This window comes from Impatiens glandulifera, chromosome 1, assembly GCF_907164915.1.
Source record: "Impatiens glandulifera chromosome 1, dImpGla2.1, whole genome shotgun sequence".
NCBI classification, from domain to species: domain Eukaryota; kingdom Viridiplantae; phylum Streptophyta; class Magnoliopsida; order Ericales; family Balsaminaceae; genus Impatiens; species Impatiens glandulifera.
Window position 1 is genome coordinate 139,064,746 of NC_061862.1, and position 9,792 is coordinate 139,074,537.

Below are 9,792 nucleotides of genomic sequence, written 5' to 3' on the forward strand. Positions count from 1 at the left end.
TTACAAATTGTTCAGGAGGTTGATTGATTATTGATGTAGTTTGTACTTTTTGTTTTATTTATTGTCTATTTAATTTCTGTAGTATAATTAGTTGAATGGGTATTTTATTATTGCAATTTTGTTGTTAGACAATTGAAGCTACTTATATGTAGTTTTATTTGAAAAAAAAAGTATCCTCATTTGTTAGTTTCAGCTGTTAGCGGTTAGGGGTGCATAATTTGGGTTTACCCAAATCCAACCCTAACCCAAACCCAAAATATTAATTCGGGTTGGTTAATTTGGGTTGGGTTGGGTTTAGTATGAGTTGGATTTAATTTGGGTTGGGTTAGGGTTACCCAAATTATATAAATTTAATTTAATTCTCTATTATTAATCCAATATAAACTAATCATCTTTCAACTCTAAGTCGAACAGGTTTTTCACACGTTTAACATTTTTTCACACGTTTTTAATATTTTTAACACGTTTTCACACTTATAACACATTTTTCATTTGTTTAACACGTTTCACATTTTTGGCACGTTTTCACGTTTTTGGCACGTTTAACACGTTTAACACGTTTAACACGTTTTTGGCACGTTTAACACGTTTTTGACATGTTTAACACGTTTTCACACTAATAACATATTTCTCACGTTTTTGTCATGTTTTATATATGTTTAATACGTTTTTGACAAGTTTAACACGTTTTGACACATTTAAAACGTTTTTGACATGTTTAACACGTTTTTGACATATTTAACACGTTTTTGATAAGTTTAACACGGTTTTCACGTTTTTGACACGTTAACACGATTTTTACGTTTTTGGCACGTTTAACACGTTTTGAGATTTTAACATGTTTAACACATTTTTGATATATTGAACACGTTTTTCACATGTTTAATATATTTTTCACACGTTTAACACGTTTTTCACACGTTTAATATATTTTTCACGTTTTTGGCATTATTAACACATTTTTGACATATTTGACACGTTTTTCACATGTTAACACGTTTTCCCATTTTTGACATGTTTAACACGTTTTTGACATGTTGAACACGTTTAACACGTTTTTAGCTCATTTAACATTTTTTAGCACATTTAACATGTTTTGGTACATTTAACACGTTTTTCACATTTTTGCACGTTTTTCACGTTTTTGGCACGTTTAATACATTTTTGGCACGTTTAACACGTTTTTGACATTTTAACACATTTAACATGTGTTTGCACATTAAACATATGTTTGACATATTTAACATGGTTTTTGCACGTTAACACGTTTTGACAAGTTTTAACACGTTTTTGGCACGTTTAACACATTTTTGACATGTTTAACACGTTTTCACGTTTTTGGCACATTTAACACGTTTTCACGTTTTTGGCACATTTAACACGTTTTCACGTTTTTGGCACGTTTAACACGTTTTTCACGTTTGGCACATTAAATATGTAAAAAATGTATTAAACGTGTCAAAAATATGAAAAACATGTTAAACGTGTCAAAACGTGCCAAAAACGTGGAAAACGTGTTAAACGTGTCAAAACGTGTTAAACGTGCCAAAACGTGAAAAACATGTGAAAATGTGTTAAAAATGTTTAAAACGTGTTAAACGTGTCAAAACATGTTAAATATGCTAAAAACGTGAAAAACATGTCAAAATGTGTTAACGTGCCAAAAATGGGGAAAACGTGAAAAACGTGTGAAAATGTGTTGAAAATGTTAAAAACGTGTTAAACGTGTCAAGAATGTGAAAAATATGTGAAACGTGTCCAAACGTGTTAAACGTGCTAAAAATGTGAAAAATATGTCAAAATATGTTAAATGTGTCATCATCGTGAAAAATATGTCAAAACGTGTTAAACATACCAAAAACATGAAAAATGTGTCAAAAATGTGTTAAACGTGTCAAAAATGTGTTAAACGTGTTAAACGTGTTCGATGTATGAAAAACATATTAAACGTGTCAAAAATGTTAAAAACGTGTTAAAAACGTGTTAAACGTGCCAAAAACGTAAAAAAAATATAAAAAACGTGTTAAAATGTCAAAACGTGTTAAATGGATTAAAATGTGTTAAATGAGTCAAATAAATGTTAAAAGAAAATAAAAAAAAATAATAATTTGGGTTACCCAACCCATATCCAACCCAACCCATACTCAACTCATATTAGTAAATAATATGGGTTGAGTTATGAGTTAGGTAAATTTAATTTGGGTTGAATATGGGTTGGGTTTACCCGTTTGTTCACCCCTACCAGCTGTGGCACATTATATTTATTCTTAATGCTGTGAAACATTATAATTATTCTAAATTTATTGTTAATTTCAGTTGTAACTTATTATATTTAATTTACATTTATTGTTGAGAGATGATTTAATATTTTTTTAACATTTTTTTAATAATAAAAATAGTATATGTAATTTTAAGAATATATTAATAGTTTTATATATTTGAAAAATAAAATATTATAAATTAAATTAAGAGTATCGAAAAGTAGCCACGTTGCCCCCAAGAAAAAAGAAAAAAAAAATGGCCTGGATTTAACTTTCTGATTTAAAAAATGTCACTGTTCAAGATCGTTTATGCAATTCAAGATTGTTTGAAAGAGTATATTATCGAGATAAATGACAAATTTAAGATCATTATCTTAGATTTTTTCAAATTTTGGACCCTCTTAATTTTATATAATTTAAAAAACTTTAGTTACACTATTTTCTTATATTTAAAACTATTCACTAATGATGTTATTTTATATCCAACTCCGTTAAACTATTTGTAATATTATTTTATTTTTTAATATATTATTTAATTTTACGCATCGTCAATATCTTCATCAATCCCACCCGAGCCCCTCAATCCACTCCACCGTCGGCAATTCAGATCTTCTGCTACCGATTCCCGTGTTGCCCTGTTGCGGACCAATCAAATTGTAGCATTATTATTATAATAATAAATCAATCTGGGTAGGAGACGGAGGGAGGGAGAATCCGGAATCCGGGTTTCATTCCGGGTTCACACCAGACGCCGTTAACGGAAGGGCCTGTTAACGCCAGGAAATAATATAATATTCATATGATCCGGATAAGATATCTTCGCTCCAGGCACCATGTCAGAGGGAAGGGTGAGAAGCGAAGGGAGCGAAGATTTCCACGCCCAGGAGCCCTGACCCTCATTTAACTCCCCATACCCACCCATGAGAAGACCGCTTGCTTTTCATGTAAATACACTTACCCGTGTATGTAAATACCAAAATTACATTGATTTTATATTTCCGTTTATTAAATATTAATTCAATTTATTAAAAATGAAATGCAGCGAATAAATATTCGCTCAAATTACTTGAAATTTATTTTTTATTTTTTTATAATAATTTTTTTTACGAGGAGACGAATGAAAGCGAAGAAATATTCGTTTGAATTAATTTTAACCTGACCTGCATGTAAACCCCCCAACCCACCAATGAGAAGACCGCTTGCCTGTCATGTAAATACACTTACCCTTGTATGTAAAGACCAAAATTAACATGAATTTTATATTTCCATTTATTAAATATTAATACAATTTATTAAAAATCACATGCAGCGAACAAATCTTCGCTCAAATTACTTGAAATTTATTTTTTATTTTTTTATTTAATTTTTTTTTACGAGGAGACGAATGAAAGCGAAGAAATCTTCGCTTGAATTAATTTTAACCTGACCTGCATGTAAACCCCCCAACCCACCAATGAGAAGACCGCTTGCCTGTCATGTAAATACACTTACCCTTGTATGTAAATACCAAAATTAACATGAATTTTATATTTCCATTTATTAAATATTAATTCAATTTATTAAAAATCACATGCAGCCAACAAATCTTCGCTCAAATTACTTGAAATTTATTTTTTATTTTTTTATTTAATTCTTTTTTACGAGGAGACGATTGAAAGCGAATACTTATTCGTTTCAATTAATTAATTTTCATAGAGAATACCCCTTCGCCCAGATTCAATGGAATGAATAGACGCTTTGTGAGAGAATATTTGTTCGCCTAGACCATGTTTCATGTAAAATGGAATGAATAGTCGTTTTTCGAGAGAACACTTATTCGCCCCTTGTCCAGGTGTCATGTGAAATGGAATGAATAGTCTCTTTTCGAGAGAAGACTTGTTCGCCCAGCTTCCATGAATATATATACACCCTAATATGATTATTTTATAATCATTTCCGCCAGATTCATCTCTCTCTCTTCAAGCCTGCCTCCTTTCACGGCGATTCGCATCCGGCTCCCCGTCGACCAGACCAGAAGCAACATCTTCACTTTTCCACAATGGTACGTACTCCTAAATAGTAAACTTTTCATATTTAGGATTATGAAACCACTAAACCCTAGATTATGTTATGGGATGTCGTTCTCTCGTTAATCTGTAGGAAACCCTACTCTCAAAATGTCACGTTGAATGAAAATCCATCTTATTTAGGAAAACTTACATAGTGTTAGGGTTTAGGATATTATTTCCATGAAACCATAGTAAATAGTAACAAAGACTGTTTTTTTTCATGCATGTGCAGGCAACCGCAAATGCATCCGTCCAAAACTTTGGCAAAGACTGGATTTTATGCCCAAATCAATTAACAAGTGAAGATATAGTACTATTCTTGACATATATCCCTTTTTTTCCATATTATTTAAGTTTTCATCCTGTTTATCTGAAATATTTATGATTGTTCTTAAACAGCACTTGATGCAACAATATGCTAACACATGTGGTGCCATGGTGACAATAAGGTGGCGAGACGATGTGACCCACGTCATAGCATCCACCGATGTTAATGGTGGATGTGGTCGCACTATCAAAGTATTGAAGGCAATATTGAATGGGAGTTGGGTCCTTACCATTGATTGTGAGACTCTGTTATTCTTAACGGTTAACGCAATATTCATTTTCACATATATGAAACTAAAAATACCAATTGCTTTTGTACAAGGATAAAATCATCAATCAGATCTAAATGTTACGTGGACGAGGAACCGTACGAGGTGCAGTGAGATAATCATGGGACTGTGGGCGGTCCAAGAGCTGACAGAATGCGGTATTTGAACAATGTAAGTTTTGTCTTATTCCTACTCCTCCTCCATATGATATTCAATTCTCCATGATTACTAAAAATGTTTTGTATTTTCTTTCAGCTGCCGAAACGGTTCGACAGTTACACCTTTATATTTCCAGGGGAATTCATCCCGGCTTACAAACAGGATCTTATGGGGTTTGTAATTGCTGGAGGAGGTACGACTAAAGAAATGGAGAATCCATTTGTTGAGCCCGAGGACGACAAAACTATAGTTGTATACGACAAGTCTCGGCACGATGTTAATGAACTTGTTTGGGTATTTGAGGCAGTGAATCCTTTGACGACATATTTGGATGTATTTGGTGTTCCTCACACAAGTTTGCTTGAATCGATTGTTGCTTGTGATTTGCAGCCTTTGTTGTTGTAATAGACATGTGTTGGTTTTGTTACTAAATATTTGAATATTTTGCATTCTTGAATTTGGTAATGTTATTTTTGATTTCAGATTTCTCTTTTTTGTTCTTAGAATTGTATTTTTTTTAAACAGCAGCATTATATTAAACGAAATCTTGAAAACATGAAATAATGTATAACTTAAATTTTTATTCATTTATTAATACATAACAATCTATGTAACTTAAGCTGCTATTTTGTGCGGTGAGGGAAATCAGAAAGTTCAAGATCTGGTATTTATGGACGTCACTCCTCTCTCTCTCTTGGAATTAATACAGTTGGAGCCATCATGTCAGTCTTGATTCCTAGGAATACTAGGATTCCTGTAAAGATGGAGAAAGTTCTTAGTACAGAGATTGACAATCAATTGTCTGTTGATATTAAAGTGTACGAGGGTGAGAGAGCAATGACGAAAGACAATAATTTTCTTGGAAAATTTAATCTGTCTGGAATTTCCCCTGCTCCTAGGCTTGTTCCTGATATCACAGTATGCTTTGAAATAGATGCAAATGGGATATTAAACGTTTCAGCAGAGGAAAAGACTTCGGGCAAGAATAATAAGATGACAATAAGGAATGTTAAAGGAAGGTTAACTACAGAAGAGATAGAAAAGATGGTGCAAGAGGCGGAGAAGTTCAAGTTGGAGGATGAGGAGCATAAGAAGGCAGCCGAGGCCAGGAATGAGGCAGAAATGTATGCCGAGTAATCACAAATTGATCACAAATGATGATAAATTTATTGTCTATTTAATTTCTATATTATAATTAGTTGAATGGGTATTTTATATATGCAATTTTGTTGCTAGACAATTGAAGCTACTTATATGTAATTTTATTTGAAAAAAAGTCTCATTTGTTAGTTTCAGCTGTGACACATTATATTTATTCTAAATTTATTGTTAATTTCAGTTGTAACATATTATATTTAATCTAAATTTATTGTTGAGAGGATTTAAAATTTTTAACATCTTTTTTTAATAAAAAAATATAGTATATATAATTTTTAATAATATATTAATATTTTTATATATTTGAAAAATAAAATATTATAATAAATTAAATTAGTTATGTATAAACTTGAGAGATATAAGATATTATTAAATTTATTATTATTTTATAATTTTGTAGAAAAAGATTATTCATCTATGGAATTAACATATTAATTAATTATGAAACTATATCATAATCATTGGATTGTTTGAAATAGTATATTATCAATATTATTATTTTTTTACTTTTTTTTTCTTGTTAGAATGAAAAAATTAATTACAATGGAGAAAAAAAAAAGGCAAAAAGATCAATGTATCAACAATACATCTAGGAATACTATAGTTTTCAATTACTTCTTTGTAGGAATAATGCCCTGTCTATTCAGGTTGAACGAGTTCATGCACAAATTACACTGGAAAATGCATTAAATCATTTTTTCCATTTTTGTTAATGGTTAGAAAATATTTGATATTTTTCACTTAGTTTTGTTTATGATTTCATTTATAAATTCGATTTAAAAAAGCAAATCTATTAAGGAAGAAAATATTGTTTGGACTCTAAAATTTGTTTTGATATTAAAAGTCAACATGCATTTTGTATTTATGCATAAATGATTTCTTTTAATATTTGTAAACTCTACGCGGCCAAGTGTGATCGAGCATCTGATCGAACAGAACGGCCGTGCTCAAATTTAGAACTAATAAGGTCATCAAAACGATGGTCTAAAATTATCTGGACCGAGCTTTGAACTTTAAGAGACGTTACTTAATTTTGTTTTAAAAATTAGAAAAAATTCTGTGTTTATTAAAATATGTTTTATTTTAGAAATTGAATTTAGTTCGGTATTTAACTACACGTGAAAATAGTATTGACGTGCCCGTCTTTCAAGCTGTCTCTAACCATAATTAAAAGTGTGATTGTTTACAATTTTTTATTTGATTAATTAGTTTATTTATACTTATATATCTACAAGTTTGTTCCTACCTAGACATTCACCCTAGGTTTAATTATGGTACTGAAAAATCTGCAAGGCTTTCATATTGAGGAAGGGATGTAAGAATATTAGTTAGAAGTTAATTTATTAGTATTAAGAAATTAAAGATAAAATTGTAATTAGATAAATAGTTTAAGGAATACATCATTGTGGTGTGGATTATAGATTCTGGAACTAGTAATCATATAAATCATAATAAGACTATAATGACAAACCTAGAAACAGTAAAGGAACCAATTAAATTGTTCTACTAGATGGTTCAATTAAAACCATAAACTTATGAGAATGGTAAAGATAAGACGTAATGTAATTAATTATAAAGCAGGTCATATATATGTGTTTCTAGATTATTAAAAGATTAACAATCAAATGTATATTTATTGAACACCATTGTTTGATGCATGCTACTAAAGAAGGAGGAATCATTACAATTGGAAAACAAATCAACAATCTTTTCTTTTAGATTGCAATCCAATTCCAAGTAGTTTTTTTTTTTTTTTTTTTTTTTTTTTTTTTTTTTTGGTTAAATAAAGGCATGTTGGCCAAACCATGTGATTCTATAAACACTTCTAGTTTTTAATTTTCTAATTTCAGTATTGTCTGTAATAATGATGTTGATATAAACCAATTTGAAGCTTCAATTTCAGGTGGAACTTTACCTAAACTAAATGTCATATCAAAATCCTATGGTAGGCTAACTCTGATGATAGGTTAGTACTCAATGTCTCTTCCATTTGTCTTAGCTTTGAAGCTATGTTTGAATAATCTAATGTCAGGGATTTCTCACAACTTATGTGATGAATTTTCACTTTAAAATCAATTCATCTATCTTTTCCCTTTATTTATCTCGAATTTGAGCTGATTTTGTTTGAAACTGAAGCTTTTTTTTTAGTTTTCTTATTCTCAATGTACTGTTGTTTCTATGCTTTTCATATGTTGGAGATTGTTTGAAATAATCACAAATATGATGAATCTGAAAGAAATGATATTAGTTATGAAATTGATAAATAGAACATGTCTGGATTATGTTAACTCATGATTCATTGTTTCACATAGAATTTGAATAATAACAAGGGGGGTGAATGCATGAAATATCTTTGTTTAATGTCTTTGTTGTCTTCATAATTGTGTTGAATTTCCATTTTAATATCAATTCGTCAATCTTCTCCTTCTTTAACTACAAGAATCTGCATTCAATGGAAAAACAACTTTTGTACAATTTTCATTAGTCATTTTTGTCTAATTTTCCTTGTAAATGATCACTTGTTTGCAGATTAAACTATATGAATCTGCATTTTATTGAAAAACAACTTTTGTCTAATTTCCGTTAGTCAATTTGGTCTGATTTATAAAATGTTTGACATCAATATGAGTATCCTCGTATATTTATATTTGTTCAGGTATAACTCATTGTTCAGAGTAACACAAGTAAGAACTTCCTAATTATTTGTGTTTGTGATCTTTAGCAATGAAAATGTAATAGAATCATTTTCACACAGAATGTAATTGCGTATATGTTTATTCACAGAGGAAATCATATATACAACGGCTTGCATCTATGTTAATGAGTGCTGATAGTTTGGTCTTTTGACATGTTTAAAATTGTTTTCAGGTGTGTCATGTGACATTCTCGTCTCTTTTGTTAGTGGCGGTGTAGGGAATTCGCCATCTTGTTGATCAACAAATCGGTAACTTCATCTTCTTCACGTCTTTTTGTAGAACGGTGTCAGTACTCTCTCTCCTTCCTTATCAAAATTCCGATTTCCGACTTCTAAGGTACGAACAATTCTCTTTCTCAGTCGCTCACAGTATTCTGCATGTCATTATTTCAAAGATTTTGTCATAATCTAGTAAAATCTGTATCTATTTGCTCCTTCCATTTAGTAGAAATTTGGTGCAATCGAAGGCATAAATTACTGCCTCATCTTGATGCATAAAAAATATTTGTTTATTAATTTGATTATATCTGCTTTTTTATCAAACAAGCAAAAATGTCCTCCAGATACTCTAAGCAGTATGTATAGACTATGAAAACACCACGTTCCACTAAACATATTGAAATTTTAAATATACCACATTCTCAATTGGGATAAATAACAAATTTAGAACTTTTGTTGAAAGATTTTGTCAAATTTAAGCCTCTACTAATTTGTTGTCATTTGAAGAACTATAGTTACATCATTTTGTTATATTTAGTACTCTCCACTAACTTCGTTAATCTAAGAAGAAATTGTTAAAATGATTTAACATGTAATTTTATTTATTTAATATAACATTTATACACGTATTCAAAGATTCTTGCATTCGCCATCTC

The 9,792-nt window shown here is 30.3% G+C and overlaps 1 pseudogene; it reads left to right on the top strand.

Moving 5' to 3' along the window:
* The first annotated feature begins 4,744 nt into the window (after positions 1-4,744).
* On the top strand, positions 4,745-6,201 carry LOC124945208 (annotated as a pseudogene).
* The last annotated feature ends 3,591 nt before the right edge of the window (positions 6,202-9,792 follow it).